At 44.6% G+C, this 17,853-nt stretch overlaps 1 protein-coding gene across 2 annotated transcripts in view; it reads left to right on the forward strand.

Moving 5' to 3' along the window:
- PDE10A (phosphodiesterase 10A) overlaps nucleotides 1-17,853 on the forward strand; it is a 685,830-nt gene that overhangs the window by 28,545 nt on the left and 639,432 nt on the right. The window lies entirely within an intron of this gene.

Here is a 17,853-nt window from a genome sequence, read left to right on the forward strand (position 1 = left end):
TCCTGGCTCCCTTCTGAAGTAGGACAGGACTGTAGAAAGCATTATCCCATTCTACAGAGAAGAAAGATTAACCACTTGCTTGAAGTCGTCCAGCTTATGATCTCAGCATGAGGACTTGAAGCAGGGCCATCATGCTATGTGGTGACTTCATATTCGTTCTGGGGCACTGAAATTCAGAGGGTGTAAAGCTTTTAAGCGACAGCTTTTAAAGAGAGAACTAAGCTTCAGGGCTCTCAGCAACTGCATCCACAGCAAGGTCTCCAGCACCTCGCCCCCACCCTCCCTCCAGAAGCCTGGCCTTGGACTGGAGACGGACAGGCTGGGAGGGGGTCCGTGTCCCCATGCTCCTGGCCCAGAGCTGGACATGGCCTGACACAGCCCAGGTCTTCTGACGCCTTCTGCCGCTCTCACTGGCAATGCTGCTTCTCCTCTTCCCTCTGCCCAAAGGACACATCCAAAGCAGTGGAGGCTACAGTGGTAGCTCTGGCCCTGCTCTGGGGACCGGTGTACAGCTGCCTCCCTCATGCCCTGCCCATCCGTCTCCTCAGTCATCAGAACACTCGCTCACATCGTCACTGTGCTCCTCTGTCTTCCCGCCCAGTTCCCAGCGTGAAGACTGGGTCGGTCTGCGACCTGCCCACAGCTTCTCCATCTCCTCAATGCCTCTGGGCCGTGGCAATTCTGGCGTCCTCACATCTGCATTTTCTTTCCATTTACTGGCTTGCGTCCCTTGCTGTATAGATCTGCGCCGACTGCTGATTTCCTCGCAAAATCTCCGGATTCTGCAACCCTTTCTAGCTGTCCCCTGCTCTCCTTCTTTCAAGACAATGGGCTTGTCTTTGTCCTTGATGTACTGAAATTTAATGACAACACGTCTAAGTGTAGCCTTCAAATCTTACCATATTTGGAATTCAGTGGACCTTTCCTCGGTTCTGGGAAGACCTGGAGCCATCTGTGAATGTGCTGTGTTCCATCCTGTCTCTTTCTTCTGCCTGGAATCCCATGGATGAGGGTCTCATCCGGCCTCCACGTGCTTCTGCATGTATTTAAGCTTTCCACATCTTTACGGGGTGTTCTTTGACAACTTTGTGTTGTGTTCTAGCGAAATTCCTTTGTGAGAACTATCACCGCATTACGTAATCTGATCTTTGTATGCTACTCAGCCTTCGATACTTTTTTTTTTGCTTTAAGTGCATTTTATAAATAGCACAGCAGATAAATTACTTTTAGAAATAAAACATTTAACCAAGTGTATCTTGTCTCTATTAGACATTAAGCACATGTCTAATTCATTCTTAAATAACAGAGTTCCTCACCCAAATTGGTGTTTAAAAAGGCATTTCTTTTTTTTTCCCCATTTATTTATTTTATTGCATTTCAGGTTTTGGGGTACATGTGAAGAACATGCAAGATTGTTGCATAGGTACACACGTGGCAGTGTGATTTGCTGCCTTCCTCCCCATCACCTACATCTGGCATCTCTCCCCCTGCTATCTTTCCCCAGCTCCCCACCCCCCACCCTCCGTCCCCTATTTCCCCCCAACTGACCCCAGTGTGTAGTGCTCCCCTCCCTGTGTCCATCTGTTCTCATTGTTCATCATCCACCTATGAATGAGAACATGCGGTATTTGATCTTCTGCTCTCCTGTCAGTTTGCTGAGAATGATGCTTTCCAGGTTCATCCACGTCCCTACAAAGGACACAACTCATCGTTTTTGATGGCTGCATAATATTCCATGGTGTATATGTGCCACATTTTCCCTATCCAGTCTACCTTCGATGGGCATTTGGGTTGGTTCCAGGTCTTTGCTATTGTAAACAGTGCTGCAATGAACATTCATGTGCACGTGTCCTTATAGTAGAACGATTTGTAATCCTTTGGATATATACCCAGTAATGGGATTGCTGGGTCAAATGGAATTTCTATTTCTAGGTCCTTGAGGAATTGCCACACAGTCTTCCACAATGATTGAACTAATTTACACTCCCACCAACAGTGCAAAAGTGTTCCTGTTTTTCCACATCCTCTCCAGCATCTGTTGTCTCCAGATTTTTTAATGATCGCTATTCTAACTGGCGTGAGATAGTATCTCAATGTAGTTTTGATTTGCACTTCTCTGATGACCAGTGATGATGAGCATTTTTTCATATGTTTGTTGGCCTCATGTATGTCTTCTTTTGTAAAGTGTCTGTTCATATCCTTTGCCCACTTTTGAATGGGCTTGTTAGTTTTTTTCTTGTAAATCTGTTTTAGTTCTTTGTTAATTCTGGATATCAGCCCTTTGTCAGATGGGTAAACTGCAAAAATTTTTTCCCATTCTGTTGGTTGCCGATTTGCTCTAATGACTGTTTCTTTTGCTGTGCAGAAGCTGTGGAGTTTGATTAGGTCCCATTTGTGTATTTTGGCTTTTGTTGTCAATGCTTTTGGTGTTTTGGTCATGAAGTCCTTGCCTACACCTATGTCCTGAATGGTTTTGCCTAGATTTTCTTCTAGGGTTTTTATGGTGTTAGGTCTTATGTTTAAGTCTTTAATCCATCTGGAGTTAATTTTAGTGTAAGGTGTCAGGAAGGGGTCCAGTTTCTGCTTTCTGCACATGGCTAGCCAGCTTTCCCAACACCATTTATTGAACAGGGAATCCTTTCCCCATTGCTTGTTTTTGTCTGGTTTGTCAAAGATCAGATGGTTGTAGATATGTTATGTTGCCTCCGAGACCTCTGTTCTGTTCCATTGGTCTATATCTCTGTTTTGGTACCAGTACCATGCTGTTTTGATTACTGTAGACTTGTGGTATAGTTTGAAGTCCAGTAGTGTGATGCCTCCTGCTTTGTTCTTTTTGCTTAGAATTGACTTGGCTATGCGGGCTCTCTTTTGGTTCCATATGAAGTTTAAGGTGATTTTTTCCAGTTCTGTGAAGAAGGTTATTGGTAGCTTGATGGGGATGGCATTGAATCTGTAAATTACTTTGGGCAGTATGGCCATTTTCACGATATTGATTCTTCCTAACCATGAACATGGAATGTTTCTCCATCTGTTTGTGTCCTCTCTTATTTTGTTGAGCAGTGGCTTGTAGTTCTCCTTGAAGAGGTCCTTTACATTCCTTGTTAGTTGTATTCCTAGGTATTTTATTTTCTTTGTGGCAATTGTGAATGGAAGTTTGTTCTTGATTTGGCTCTCTTTAAGTCTGTTATTGGTATATAGGAATGCATGTGATTTTTGCCATTGATTTTGTATCCTGAGACTTTGCTGAACTTGCTTATCAGTTTCAGGAGATTTTGGGCTGAGACGATGGGGTCTTCTAGATATACAATCATGTCATCTGCAAATAGAGACAATTTGACTTCCTCCTTTCCTATTTGAATGCCCTTTATTTCTTTTTCTTGCCTGATTGCTCTGGCTAGAACTTCTAGTACTATATTGAATAGGAGTGGTGAGAGAGGGCATCCTTGTCTGGTGCCACATTTCAAGGGGAATGCTTCCAGTTTTTGCCCATTCAGTATGATATTGGCTGTTGGTTTGTCATAAATAGCTTTTATTATTTTGAGATACGTTCCGTCAATACCTAGCTTATTGAGGGTTTTTAGCATAAAGGGCTGTTGAATTTTGTCAAAGGCCTTCTCTGCATCAATTGAGATAATCATGTGGTTTTTGTCTTTGGTTCTGTTTATGTGGTGAATTACGTTTATAGACTTGCGTATGTTGAACCAGCCTTGCATCCCCGGGATGAAGCCTACTCGATCATGGTGGATAAGCTTTTTGATGTGCTGTTGCAATCGGCTTGTCAGTATTTTATTGAAGATTTTTGCATCTATGTTCATCATGGATGTTGGCCTGAAGTTTTCTTTTCTTGTTGAGTCCCTGCTGGGCTTTGGAATCAGGATGATGTTGGTCTCATAAAATGATTTGGGAAGGATTCCCTCTTTTTGTATTGTTTGGAATAGTTTCAGAAGGAATGGTACCAGCTCTTCTTTGTATGTCTGGTAGAATTCAGCTGTCAACCCGTCTGGACCTGGGCTTTTTTTGGGTGGTAAGCTCTTAATTGCTGCCTCAACTTCAGACCTTGTTATGGGTCTGTTCAGGGATTTGTCTTGGGAGGTGGCAAGTGTCCAGGAATTTATCCATTTCTTCCAGGTTTACTAGTTTATGTGCATAGGGTTGTTTGTAATAATCTCTGATGATGGTTTGAATTTCTGTGGAATCTGTGGTGATATCCCCTTTATCATTTTTTATTGCACCAATTTGGTTATTCTCTCTTTTCTATTAATCTGGCTAGTGGTCTGTCTATTTTGTTGATCTTTTCAAAAAACCAGCTTCTGGATTTATTGATTTTTTGAAGGTTTTTTTATGTCTCTATCTCCTTCAGTTCTGCTCTGATCTTAGCTATTTCTTGTCTTCTGCTAGACTTTGAGGTTTTTTGATCTTGCTCCTCTAGCTCTTTCAGTTTTGACAATAGGGTGTCAATTTTTGATCTCTCCTTGCTTCTCATGTGGGAACTTATTGGTATGTATTTTCCTGTAGAGACTGCTTTAAATGTGTCCCAGAGATTCTGATATGTTGTGTCTTCATTCTCGTTGGTTTCGAAGAACATCTTTATTTCTGTCTTCATTTCATTGTTTATCCAGTCAACATTCAAGAGCAAGTTGTTCAGTTTCCATGAAGCTGTGCGGTTCTGGGTTAGTTTTTGAATTCTGAGTTCTAACTTGATTGCACTGTGGTCTGAGAGACTGTTTGTTACAATTTCCGTTCTTTTGCATTTGCTGAGGAGTGATTTACTCCCAATTATGTGGTCAGTTTTAAAGTAGGTGTGATGTGGTGCTGAGAAGAATGTATATTCTGTGGATTTGGGGTGGAGAGTTCTGTAAATGTCTATTAGGTTTGCTTGGTCCAGGTCTGAGTTCAAGTCCTGGATATCCTTGTTAATTTTCTGTCTGGTTGATCTGTCTAATATTGACAATGGGGTGTTAAAGTCTCCCACTATTATTGTGTGGGAGTCTAAGTCTCTTTGTAAGTCATTAAGAACTTGCCTTATGTATCTGGGTGCTCCTGTATTGGGTGTGTATATATTTAGGATTGTCAGCTCTTCTTGATGCATTGATCCTTTTACCATTATGTAATGTCCTTCTTTGTCTCTTTTGATCTTTGTTGCTTTAAAGTCTAATTTATCAGAGATGAGAATTGCAACTCCTGCTTTTTTTTGCTCTCCATTTGTTTGGTAAATCTTCCTCCATCCCTTTATTTTGAGCCTTTGTGTATCCTTGCATGTGAGATGGGTTTCCTGGATACAGCACACCGATGGGTTTTGTCTTTTTATCCAATTTGCCAGTCTGTGTCTTTTGATTGGGGAATTTAGTCCATTTACATTTAGGGTTAATATTGTTATGTGCAAATTTGATACTACCATTTTGGTGCTAGCTGGCTGTTTTGCCCATTAGTTGATGCAGATTCTTCATTGTGTTTGATTCTCTTTACCATTTGGCATGTTTTTGGAGTGGCTGGTACTGATTGTTCCTTTATATGTGTAGAGCCTCTTTCAGGAGCTCTTGTAAAGCTGGCCTGGTGGTGACGAAATCTCTGAGTACTTGCGTATTCACAAAGGATTTTATTTTTCCTTCACTTATGAAGCTTAGTTTGGCTGGATAGGAGATTCTGGTTTGAAAGTTCTTTTCTTTAAGGATGTTGAATATTGGCCCCCACTCTCTTCTGGCTTGTAGGGTTTCTGCTGAGAGATCTGCTATGAGTCTGTTGGGTTTCCCTTTGTGGGTAACCCGACCTTTCTCTCTGGCTGCCCTTAGTATTTTCTCCTTCATTTCAACCCTGGTGAATCTGACGATTATATGCCTTGGGGTTGCTCTTCTTGACGAATATCTTTGTGGTGTTCTCTGTATTTCCTGGACTTGAATGTTTGCCTGCCTTGCTAGGTTGGGGAAGTTTTCCTAGATAATATCCTGAAGAGTATTTTCCAGCTTGGATTCATTCTTCGTCGCATTCAGGTACGCCTATCAAAAGTAGATTAGGTCTTTTCACATAGTCCCACATTTCTTGGAGACTTTGTTCATTTCTTTTTACCCTTTTTTCTCCATTCTTGCCTTCCCGTTTTATTTCATTGAGTTGATCTTCGACCTCTGATATCCTTTCTTCTGCTTGGTCAATTCAGCTGTTGATACTTGTGCATGCTTCGCGAAGTTCTCATGTTGCGTTTTTCAGCTCCATCAATTCACTTATGTTCCTTTCTATTTTGTCCATTCTTGTTAGCATTTTGTCAAATCTTTTTTCAAGGTTCTTAGTTTCTTTATATTGGGTTAGAACATGTTCTTTAAGTTCACAGAAGTTTCTTACTACCCACCTTCTGAAGTCTGATTCTGTCATTTCATCACACTCGTTCTCCATCCAACCTTGTTCCCTTGCTGGTGAGGAGTTATGATCCCTTGTAGGAGGAGAGGTGCTCTGGTTTCGGGTGTTTTCATCCTTTTTGCGCTGGTTTCTTCCCATCTTTATGGATTTATCCACCTGTCGGCTTTGTAGATGCTGGCTTTCAGATTGGGTCTCTGAGTGGATGTTCTGTTTGTTGATGATGAGGTTATTTCTGTTTCTTGGTTTTCCTTCTGACAGTCTGGCCTCTCTGCTGTAGGTCTGCTGAGGTCCACTCCAGGCCCTGCTTGCCTGGGGATCACCTGCAGCAGCTGCAGAACAGTAAGGGTTGTTACCAGATTTCTTCTTCTGCTATCTTTGTCCCAGAAGGATACCCACCAAGTGTCAGTCTGATCTCTCCTTTATGAGGTGGCTCTTTGGATATATAGGGGTCAGGGAGCTGCTTGAGGAGATGGTCTCTTCTTTATAGGAGCTCAAATGTTGAGCTGTGAGCTCTGTTGTTCATTCAGAGCTGCTGGGCAGGTACGTTTAGGTCTGCTGCAGCAGAACTCATAAACTGCTTTTTGTTCCCAGGTGCTCTGTCCCAGGGATTTAGGGCTTTATGAGTTTCAGTTATGCTGCTGCCTTCTCTCTTATTTCTTTTCCTTCAGAGCTGCCCTGCCCAGCAAGGAGGCATCCTAGTCACTGTCTGCCTGTAGAGGCTTTGCTGAGCTGCTGTGGGCTCCGCCCAGCTGCTGAGTGAACTTCCCTGCAGTCCTGTTTATACGGGTGTAGTTAGAACTGCTTCTTCAATGGTGGCCCGCCTCTGTTAAGGCAGAGCCTCTCTGCAGTGGCGGGTTGCCTTGGCAACGGCGGGCTGCCTCAGCATTGGCTGACTACCTCCCTAGTGGCGGGCTGCCTTGGTAATGGCAGACACCCCTCCCCCACAGAGCTGGACCGTCCAGGGTTCAGCTGCGCTTGCTGTGAAACTCTCAATCCAGAGTTTCTGGTTGCTGTTCTTTTGTGGGGGTGGGACCAGCTGAGCCTGATCGCCTGGCTCCCTTCCTCAGAGCCTTTTTTTTTTTTTTAAGTTGGTGTTCCAGTCTCCTGTTGAAGAGGTGCTGCGGTGTGTGTTTTTTCCCGTGCAACAATTCACTGTGCTGGCTTAAACAGTGGCACTGAGATTCGTGGGGCTTTTTTTTTTGCCCTGGAATCTACTGTCCTGGTTCCCTGCTCAGTCCCCTTTTTAATCAGACGAATGGGCGACTTCCCGTGGCTCCAATCGCCAGCCAAAAGGGCACCCAGACCAGTGTATTTTGTATGGAGAACCGCTGCTCCGGGGCACCGACAAAGCAGCTACGAGGGGCAAAGCAGTGGCGCCGCCGGCACAGCCGCGCTGGCCGAAACAGCCACGCTGGCGACCAGTGGAGCTCCTCCGCCTGGGAACTGCCTAGTCTGTGGGCAATAAAAATGCAGCGTCCACTCACCCTCTGTACTTTCACTGGGAGCTGCAATCGTGAACTGTTCCTAAACGGCCATCTTGGATCGATCGATACTTTTTTATTTGAAGAATTCTAGTTTTCTTTTCTATGGTCTTGATTTTCACTGATTTCACCTGCTCTTGCTCCATAACCTCCCCACTGGCTTTTGAGGTACAGCTGCTCATTTTCTTTCTAGGTGGACCATGTATAATTGTGTCAAATCCCTGTTTTAATTTTGGATGGCTGCAACTTGGTCCTCTGTGTTGGGTTTGTTGTCTCTCCTTCATCCCAGTGGCTAAACTTTGTGCTGGGTTGGCCCTTGCTGTGGTTGCTGCAGCTAACTGAAGATAAAGCGGGGCAGGGGGGCTGGAGGAAGTGGCCTCTGGGTGTCTTCCCCTCACTGGTTTCAGTGGAACTGGGAGAGATCAGGGTGTTTGGCACCTGGGCTTTCAAGCTGGCAGCTCTCCAGGATGGCTCTCCTCGGTTGCCCCTCTCCAGGTGAGGTCTCTCTGCCAGGAGGGTGGGAGAGAGGGTCCCCTGCAGAACCCACGGGAGGCCCCACCAAGCAGAAGAGCCTGGAGTTCAGGCTCAAGTCTTCCCTCCCCTGCAGCTTTCATTACTCCCTTCCCGATATTTTCCCCAAAAACAGAGGGTGTGTTTGCAACGTTATCCAGGGAAGTAATTTTTAAGCTGATTTCCACAAATATTCCAAAGTTAGCCAGTCTCCTGAAATGAATGCAGAAGCTAGGTGATCGTGTATCTCTGATTCAATGCATATATAATTGGTACATAATATTTGTCATAAGGAGGGTAGTGGATAAATGGCTCACTGTTTTTTATGGCCAGGCACCATGGTTTTTCCTACATATTCACAAAAGCATCAGCGCAAGAAGGAAAAGCCAGGATGCTGCAGTGACCTCTCTCCTTTCCTCCCCATCCGCCCCTGCCGCTTGTCTCCTCCCATCCCCACCCCATTCAGCTCAAAGAGGAAATCGCCTCATGCTGCCAGTGTGGAAACCATTGCTTGGAAATGAGGTGCTGAATTTTTTAGGAATGGCCTCACCTTGGCTTCCACATCCACAGGACATATTGTCGACTTTTCACTCTAATACAGATGTACGGTGTGTGCCAGGAACAGCCTGGGGCAGAGTATTGAGCTTCAGACTCTGCTGTGTTCAGAAGGAGAGCGAGCCCCGTTACCACCCCATCCACCGCCCCGTCTCACTGCTGGTCCAGTTCTCAGCCTGGTCAGAGGGCCCTTGATGCTGAAGCTGTGCATTTTCTTCTGTTCCTTTAGCTGGCCCTCCAGCACTGTGGCCTCCAGTTTTCCCAGGGCCACTGGAATATTGAAAGTGATAAGAGAAGCATTAGGAAAACAAAATTCTCCAGACATGGGTTGAGAGACGTGACTTTCTTTCTTTTCTTTATTTTTTTTTTTTTTGAGACGGAGTTTTTGCTCTTTGTTGCCCAGGCTGGAGTGCAATGGTGTGATCTCGGCTCACTGCAACCTCTGCCTCCCGGGTTCAAGCAATTCTCTGACTTTCTTTAGAAATTGCAGGCCAACTGGTAATTATTTGTAACTGCTGGTTTTGGCTTTTCTTTTCCATTCGGGCCATTTTGTACTTTGCTCCTGGGCGCATGCATGTCCAGCCCTCCTGCCTGGCGGGCTCTGCTGTCCTTTGTGGGTGGAAGAGCTCAGGACGTTGAAGCTCGGAAGGATCTGCTTGCACACTGTGGCAGATTGTTCTCGGAGACGCTGGGTCTCTACTCATTAAACCAGTAGATCCAGTGTTTTGTCTTTCTTATTTAGTAAGAGACCATCTGTGTGAGTTCTCATTCTGGGAAGGATCAGAAATACATGTCTCAGTAGCTTTCTCTTGGAGTAGAAGCTGAGAAAGACCTTTAAGATGAGACTTGAGATCAAACCCACTGCCGGCTGTTGGGGAACCATCTCCCCTCAGCGCACTTGCCCTCCAGCCCTGAGCCATGTGGAACTGAAAGAAGGAGCTGGATTTTCAACCAGGGTCTCCAGGGAGGTGTGGACCTAATTCAAACTTCCCCAAGCACAATGGTTTCAATCTGAGATAGAACAACTCTGTTTTAAAGGTGGTTCTGTTTAGTATTATTATTCATGTCTGAATATTTCTGCCCCCTTCCAAATCTTTTAAGCTCTTAGAGGCTGGGGGTTATTTCTTATGCATAGAACGTATTTTGCCTTCCTTAATTAATATGGAGGTTAGAGAACAAAGTGTTTGGTATTGCACAAATAAAGTCATTCCTGTGAAGAACTTAGCGCAGTGTCTGACAGAGGGTGAGTTCAGAAAACGTTAGTTGTAATTATTATTAATCATATATATCTTCTGCTTTTGGGATTTTTCTTCTGCATTTTTTAAGAGTTGGGTCTGTCTGTGGCCCAGGCTGGAGTGCAGTTGCACCATCACAGCTTACTGTCACCTCGAACTCTTGGGGTCAAGCAACTCTATCAACTCAGCCTCTCAAGTAGCTGGGACTACAGGTATGTGCCACCATGCCTGACTAATGTTTTAATTTTTGTAGAGGTGGAGTCTCAACATGTTGCCCAGGCTGGTCTCAAACTTCTGGTCTCAAGTGTTCGCTCCACCTTGGCCTCCCAAAGTGCTGAAGTTACAGGTGTGAGCCCACTGGGCTGGGCCCTAAGCTCTTGGAATAAGTCTGTTAAGCGGTTTTAAGGTAAAGGTGTCAGGAAGAATATCTCACCCCACCCTCCCACCTGGCAGCCCTCTGAGTTCCCTGTTTGAGTAGCACAGGTCTCCTGCACCAACAGCCAGGAGGCCATTTTTCTGGCTTTGCAAATGTTCCTCCCCTGAGACAGGGCCAGCAGCTGTGGGGTGTGCTCCTGGCCCACCTCCAGGGCTGATTTTGACTTATCCATCAACCCCTAAGGTGACCTCCTCCTTCAAATGCTCTGAAAGGGTGGCAGTGGAATTGTGACCCATGCAGTTAATGGCTCCTTAAGAAGGGTTTTATTCGAAAATACATCATTATTTATTTGCCTATAGCCAAGTCTTAAGATCCCACTTGCCCTCCGATTCTGTGACTCAATTAGGATTCCATACCATGGTAGACACGTCTGCTCCTGTGCTCAGTGGACGCAGAGAGTCAGACAAATCCGCAGGGTGCTGGTTCCTTGTGTACAGTTACACTTTTACACTGAGAACCATAGGAAAAGGTAGGATCTGGTAAATCTTGTCACAAGTTTAACTAAAAAGACTTGAGTATTTCTCACACTTGCTTGAAGAATAACTTTCCTTGTTCACAGAAATTAAAGGAAGACCTAGACACTGCGCATGAGTAGTTTGCCAGTCCACCATGATGGATTTCTGTATTCACTTGCTTTTCTTATGTCCTTTCATCATTCTTGTTCAGTTTTTACAGATACTAGTAAATTAAACATGGTTAGACCCACTTGGAAGAATTAAGCTGTAAGAAACCACAAAATACCAAGTCACCTAAATAGGGTTTTAGAAAAGAGTCAATGGGATGGAGAGAAATTGCCACAGGCATGATTCCTTCTGTTGAACTCTTCAAAAAAGTGGAGAAATAAATCATAGTATTTGGGTTATTTCTCCTGCTAATAGGGTGCCCTGCCCTCCAGACTCCAGGTTTGCATAATGTAGGTTAGTCACGAGTTAAGCCGAAATTGCTGAAAATAAGATACTACTATTATGACATGAATTTTACCAATTCATGTAAAACACTGTTTTATTTTAAAAAAATCTACTAGTATCAGACATTTTAAAGTTGAAAGGACCCTTGACAATTTTCCATCTATCTCCCAGACTTCTGTTCAGGCAGTTTACAAAATGTGTCCATTTTACAGATGTGACAGTAGAGGCATCAATGTCACCTACAATATGCATCTCCTGTATAGCTTTAGAAATTTTTATAGGAATCAAATGTGTATTTTTATGTTTCATGTTATTTTACCTTGGTAGTTATGTTACACTTCGAAAACATAGCTGCAGGTATTGGCAGCTTTTCACTTTTCTTTTGTCATGGTAGCTGTTTGCACTACCAGTTAACACATTACCAGAAGGTAGGTTCTTTAAATTCTCTGGTCTTGCATAGCTGTTTTTTTCTTGTCGATAATTTCTAAAATACAAAGAAATAACTTTTGTGCCTACATTTAAAAGACTTCAGCATGTGTCCCATCTGAAGACTTTCTAACGTGGATTAGTGTCTGGCTTTGTGTGTTTCCTTCATTGAAATGGTGGGTATTGTACGAAGATTACAGGTAGTGGGGACAGCGGAATGGTAACAGGTGGATGGTGGAGGTAGATGCTAAGCTCCTGTGTTGGGCTTTACATGGTGGCTCGAGGGGAGGGGACAAAGGTTTGTGAGCAAGTAAGGGATCAGTCACTTTCACATTTCAGGGAGGCTCATCTGGAAATTGTGGGAGAAACACTGAATAAGGGGAGACTGCAGAGGAGACAGTTTGAACGTTATTGCAAAGATCCAAGTGAGAGATAATGAGGGTTACATTGAATAATGGAGTGGAAAATAAAAGAGAGATGCATTAAAATGAACTTTGCCTCCTCTATTCTCCCTGCACCTCCAATCCTACACACAGAGCCCGACCTTGACCCTCAGACGACTGGCCGAACATGGGGCTTGTAGCCTTATGCGTGCAAGGCCTCTGGGGCTCTCTCCTGCGCATGTGGCACAGCGGCGGTGTGGAGGCCGTGATGGCATCTAGGGAGCTGTCACAGAAACGGCGACCGGTCTCAGAGTCCTTAGTGACCGAGTCCCACCCTGGGCAGTGAGGAGATCGTTATGAGTTGTAAGGCAGGTTGGGGTGGGCCAGGCTGGAGCTACGTTGAGTTTGTTGAATTTTTTGCTTATTGATGTTTATTATCTGCAATAACAAAGCCTGTTGCTTTAGCTTATCCATCAACCCTTCTTCCTGACCTTCTCCCATTCTTGTCTCTGCTCATGAACTTTGAAGAAAGAAATACTGGCCTTTCCAGCCTCCCCTACATAGGGAAGTGGCCATGGGGCAGGGCCCAGCTAGTGAACTAGAAAGCCAAGGCTGCGTGGAAGTTTCCGGAAAGCTGCTTGGCCTGCCTGCTGCTGTACCCGCCTTGCAACTGAGACACAGCCAGGATGAAGCTGGAGACGGCATGGTTGGTGGAGAGGGAGGATGGGGTGACCCTGTGCCTTGGATGGCAATGCGGGCAGCTGCTTCCGTCCCATCATGTTAATCTTAGCAAAAGAAACCCTAACCCTGTCTTCGGCTCTGTCACTTGGGTTTAGCGTTCCTAACTGATGGACTTTAGGAAGCTGAGGGCTGCCTACCAGTAGGTAGATTTTAAACTCTGCATGTCTGGAACCAAACCACGTGCCCATGTGAGTGTGTGTGATCTTTCAAACATGCATCAGTTACTAGCGACCACCACATTTATGTTCAGGTCTGACAACCTAATCTTAGCAATATCAATATATCACAAGAGTAGTAATGTCAGAAGCACCATCTACTATAATATTTTGATTTTAAAAATTGTTAAAAATTTCTTTCCATATAAAAATTTGCAAAATAATGTTTATAGCAGCTTTATTTATAATTACTCCAAACTGAAAGCAACCAGATGACCTTGGGTAGGTGAATGGATAAACAAACTTTGGTCGTTCCACACAGTGGAATATTATCCAGCATTACAAAGAAATGAGCCGTCATCAGGAAAAGACAGGAAAGTACCCCAAATACACATTACTGAGTGAAAGAAGCAGTCTGAAAAGTCCATGATTCCAGCTATGTGGGTTTCTGCGAAAGATAAAACTATAGAGACATTAAAAAGATCAGCGGTTGTCAGGGGCTCGGGGGATGGAGCGATGAATGGATGGAGCATGGGGGAATTTGAGGACAAGGCAACCATCTTGTATGTTACCCAAATGGTGGATACATGTCACTATGGACTGGGCAAGGCCTGCAGAACTATACAACACAAGGAGCCAACCCTGATGTAAGCTATGGACTTTAGTAAACAACAGCGGTCAGTATTGGCGCATCACCTGTCACAGATGTGTCACGCCAGGGCACGACGCAGGCAGCAGAGGACCCCAGGGATGGGAGGATTCTGTATTCTCTGCTCAATTTTCTGTAAACATGAAGCTACTCTAAAAAATAGAAATCTATTAATTCTTTTCTTTTTTTTTTTTTTTGAGACGAAGTCTTGTGCGATCTCGTCTCACTGCAACCTCTGCTTCCGGGGTTCAAGCGATTCTCCTGCCTCAGCCTCCCGAGTAGCCGGGATGATATGCGTGCGTCACCACATCTGGCTAATGTTTGTATTTTTAGTAGAGACGGGGTTTCGCCATGTTGGCCGGGCTAGTATCGAACTCATGACCTCAAGTGATCTGCCTGCCTCAGCCTCCCAAAGTGCTGGGATTACAGGGGTGAGCCACTATCCCCGGCTATATTTTTAAAAGAATTGTTAAACAGCCCCCATACTTCTTCTTTTATTTCTTTCAGTAATAAATATTATTATTTTAGAAGACAATATTTCACCCCTCAAATATTGGAAGGGACAGGAAGGGAGTGCTATTTCCGAGATGGCTGGAAAGTACCTCTAAGAACAGAGGCAGTGAGGGCCCGAACACAGAGCAAGACCTAAGCACAAACTCTGATGCGGAAAAGATTATTAGCAAGCTTCAGTTGGCACAGAAAGGGGGCTTGGCAGCAAGCTCCAACACGGATTTTCATTTCACGAGTCGCCTTGCTTCATTTCAGAATTTCCTCTAATGCTGGACTTGAAACATAATTTTTGGGGAGGACCTGAGGGAGGCCTCTGGGCGGTTTCGCAGTCATGAGAGGATGGAAAATCCACAGCTACTTTTGGTTAGGAATGCAGTGTGGCCTTTTTTCCCTCTCTCTTATAAAAATAATAAGTGGCTGAGGAAATACCTGTGAAAGATTGAGTTAGCAAAGTGACAGAGCCCAGTGTGAAGGACAATTAAGCTCACATGAGCCCCGGAGGCTGGAGGCTGGAGGCTGTGGCGCATTCTGGGCGGTGAGGCCAGGCTAGTCAGGCAGCTGCGCCTTCCATCCCCAGGCAGAGCCCTCTCTGCCCAGGCGGAGAGTTGAACGGGTGTGGTTTCCTGCCTCTCCCAGATTTCTTAGGCTTTTCCCATTTCTTAAAAGAAGGAAAGTAAATGTTGAAATTTGCATTTCAGGAGCCATATTGAAGAATCAAGCCTAATAGAGTCTGCACGCTTTAGACCTGATGCTGCAAGTGTATGTGTGTGTGTGTGTGTGTGTGTGTGTGTGTGTGTAAAACTAAGGAACGGTGTCATTCCCCGGTGTTTTTCCCACGGACCATAATACAACATAAATTCCCGTTGCTGTTTCCACTCATTACCAGGGTTCAAACACCTGATTCCGGCAAAATCTAACCAAGGCAACATGTAATGTAAGCATGGTTTCCTTAGAATTATGCTCCGTGAGAGATGCGGGCTCTACTGAAGTTGGGGAGTGAGGGTAGGCACAGGTGAAGGAATGGAACCCCCGGCGTGGTTTCTGGCAGAGGCCATGGGGGCTGTTGGTGGCTGCCTGTCAGCTTGCCAGCTGAGAAGCGCTCTGGAGCCAGAATGCTAAGGTTGAATCCCAGCTGCGCACATATTAGATGCACAGCCTGGGAAAGTCATTTACTGTCTGTGCCTCGTTACTTCACATGAGGACTTGAGGAGAATAACAGCACCTATTTCAGCAGGCTATTGCGAGAATGAGACGCACGTATTGGAAAGCACTTACCTCTCCTGGCATAGTAAATTCGTGATAAATGTCAACTATTCATTATACATGATTAGAGCAAGTGTATGGTAAAGGCCAGCTGAAGAGTTTTGGCTGGTTTTCAGCTAGAACAGTGCCGGGCCCTTTGTGGGGCCCCCGTAAAAGCTTGTTGAATGAATAAATGGAGGAAGGACCATGTACTGGAACAGCCAGGTCACCACTGGCATGGAGAGGACGTGCTGCACCTGGGCGGTGGGAGACGCGACTAGAAAATTAAACCAGAAGGAACGGCAGGTGGAGGACAGCGCTGGCGAACAGGGAGAGACTCATCTAATGGGGGACTCGGTGTTAGGAGACCGAGCGAGAAGGGCAGGTTGGATGAGGGAAGATGACCTTGCACACGAGGGTCCCGTTGGAAGGTGACCCTGCACAGTGAGTGGCGCAGAGAAGCTGGATGTAGCTCCGCGTCAGGACCAGTGGGAGGGGCAATTGACTGTTGGCAGAGAAATCAACCCAGGACCTGTGGCAATTCAGCTGAAGGATGCTGGACGTAGAGAGGACGGCCCTTAGCCAAGAGACCAGAAAGTACCCCAGAATGGGACCTCAGGTTGGGCAAAACAAAGCTTGACAGAGCAGATCAACCTGAATTGAAGTTCTGTGAGGCTCAACATGAACAAAAGTATGCACAGGTAATCTTCAAGAAGAAGGCTGAAACAGTGTTGGGGATGTTTAATATACTCACGTGTGAGCATGTGTGCTGACTGCCATCTAACTTGTCACTTTACAGAACTGGCGAATCTAGTTTGACTTTGTATCTGTTCAGAGGTAGTTTTGCAGATCCTCCCCAGCTGACATAGCTAAACCGTGGCTTATTCCAACCATGAGGAAGACCTCCACGGCCTTTGCCAATCCCACAAACTGACTTCCAGAGCTTAAACATGCCGTAAATTGATATGATATATAAGAACAAAGATAACCACATTTTTATCATTGCATACCATGTAGGAGAGAATAATGTCCGAAGAAATCAGGAACTTTCTGAAGAGGACACATATTCTTTACTAAATCAGGGTGAGAGATCAGATCTCCCAAATTGTACCCCAGTTTTGCATTAGTTTATTAACTTTTCACATGACTTTTGTTTATGTGTAGCCCTGGTTCATGTCCGGGGATTCAGCCAGCTCAGGATACACACCATCCCCTAAGCAGGTCTCCACTTTTTTAGTGCTTTAGACTTCCAAGGCTCAGCTGAAGCTGCTGTAAGTTAAATTGCTCCTCGTAATCCATGGGTACCCACTCCTGGGCTGGCTGCTATCCTCCTGACTGGAAGGCTGCCTCCTGCATCTGAGTGGACCTGGTCTGCACAGATATTGGAAGCCTTCCATGAACGGCCACCTGCAGAAAGCACTCTGTGTGCAAGAGAAGAAGGTTCTAAGGAGAGAGCTCTCGCCCGGTGTCCTTCCTAGGGAACAGGTGCATCACTCTCATGCCTTACGTGGGGTTCCACGGAAGCAAGCTCATCAATCATTCTTTTGATAGCAATCAGAAGCCAAAAATTCCAGAAGCTCTCAGTGTGCAAATAGAAAATGCTAAATGCTGCTCTAGACCATGTTACTGTGAGTGAATTGTGTTGGATAAAAAACTTATAGCTGTCAAGCCATAAAAGCCTGTTAAAACATTTAACAAAGACTGTAGTTTTGTGTATGCTGGAAGGATTAAGATTGTAGTATTCTTGGGCTTTCCTATTCAGGTCTCAGGATATATTCCCATTTTATCATAGACATTAAAATATATAAAAGAAATAGGCCATATTTTCAAGAAGTCTGACTTCATCTTCTAAGGAAGAAAACCTAACAATGATAAGGCAGCCAGCTTAATCAGGACAAAGGAAAAGCAAGAGCCTGGACTAAACACATGCAAAATCATAATTATTTTTTCAAGATGCCTCTTGCATCAACATTCTTGTTCCTCCTCATGTTTTAGATCTTACTATAATTACATAAAATTTTAGTTTTTGATTTTCTCATTTTTACTTCCGGTCAACAACAAAATTAGCTGGAATGATGTTGAAACTCAAGAGATAACTAAAGATGATCACTTTATTCATCTTCGGATGAGTTATTTTTCCACTTTCTGATGAATTTCTGGACACTGATGATAAAACATGGAAAAATACTTTTATTTACTATGTCTCCTGCATGTTTTTGAGACACCTCATGATGTCACCTGTAGCTCATAATGAATGCATCGCATGTTTGTGAT

This window comes from Sapajus apella, unplaced genomic scaffold (assembly GCF_009761245.1).
Source record: "Sapajus apella isolate SASKATOON/1434 unplaced genomic scaffold, GSC_monkey_1.0 scaffold82, whole genome shotgun sequence".
Classification (NCBI taxonomy): domain Eukaryota; kingdom Metazoa; phylum Chordata; class Mammalia; order Primates; family Cebidae; genus Sapajus; species Sapajus apella.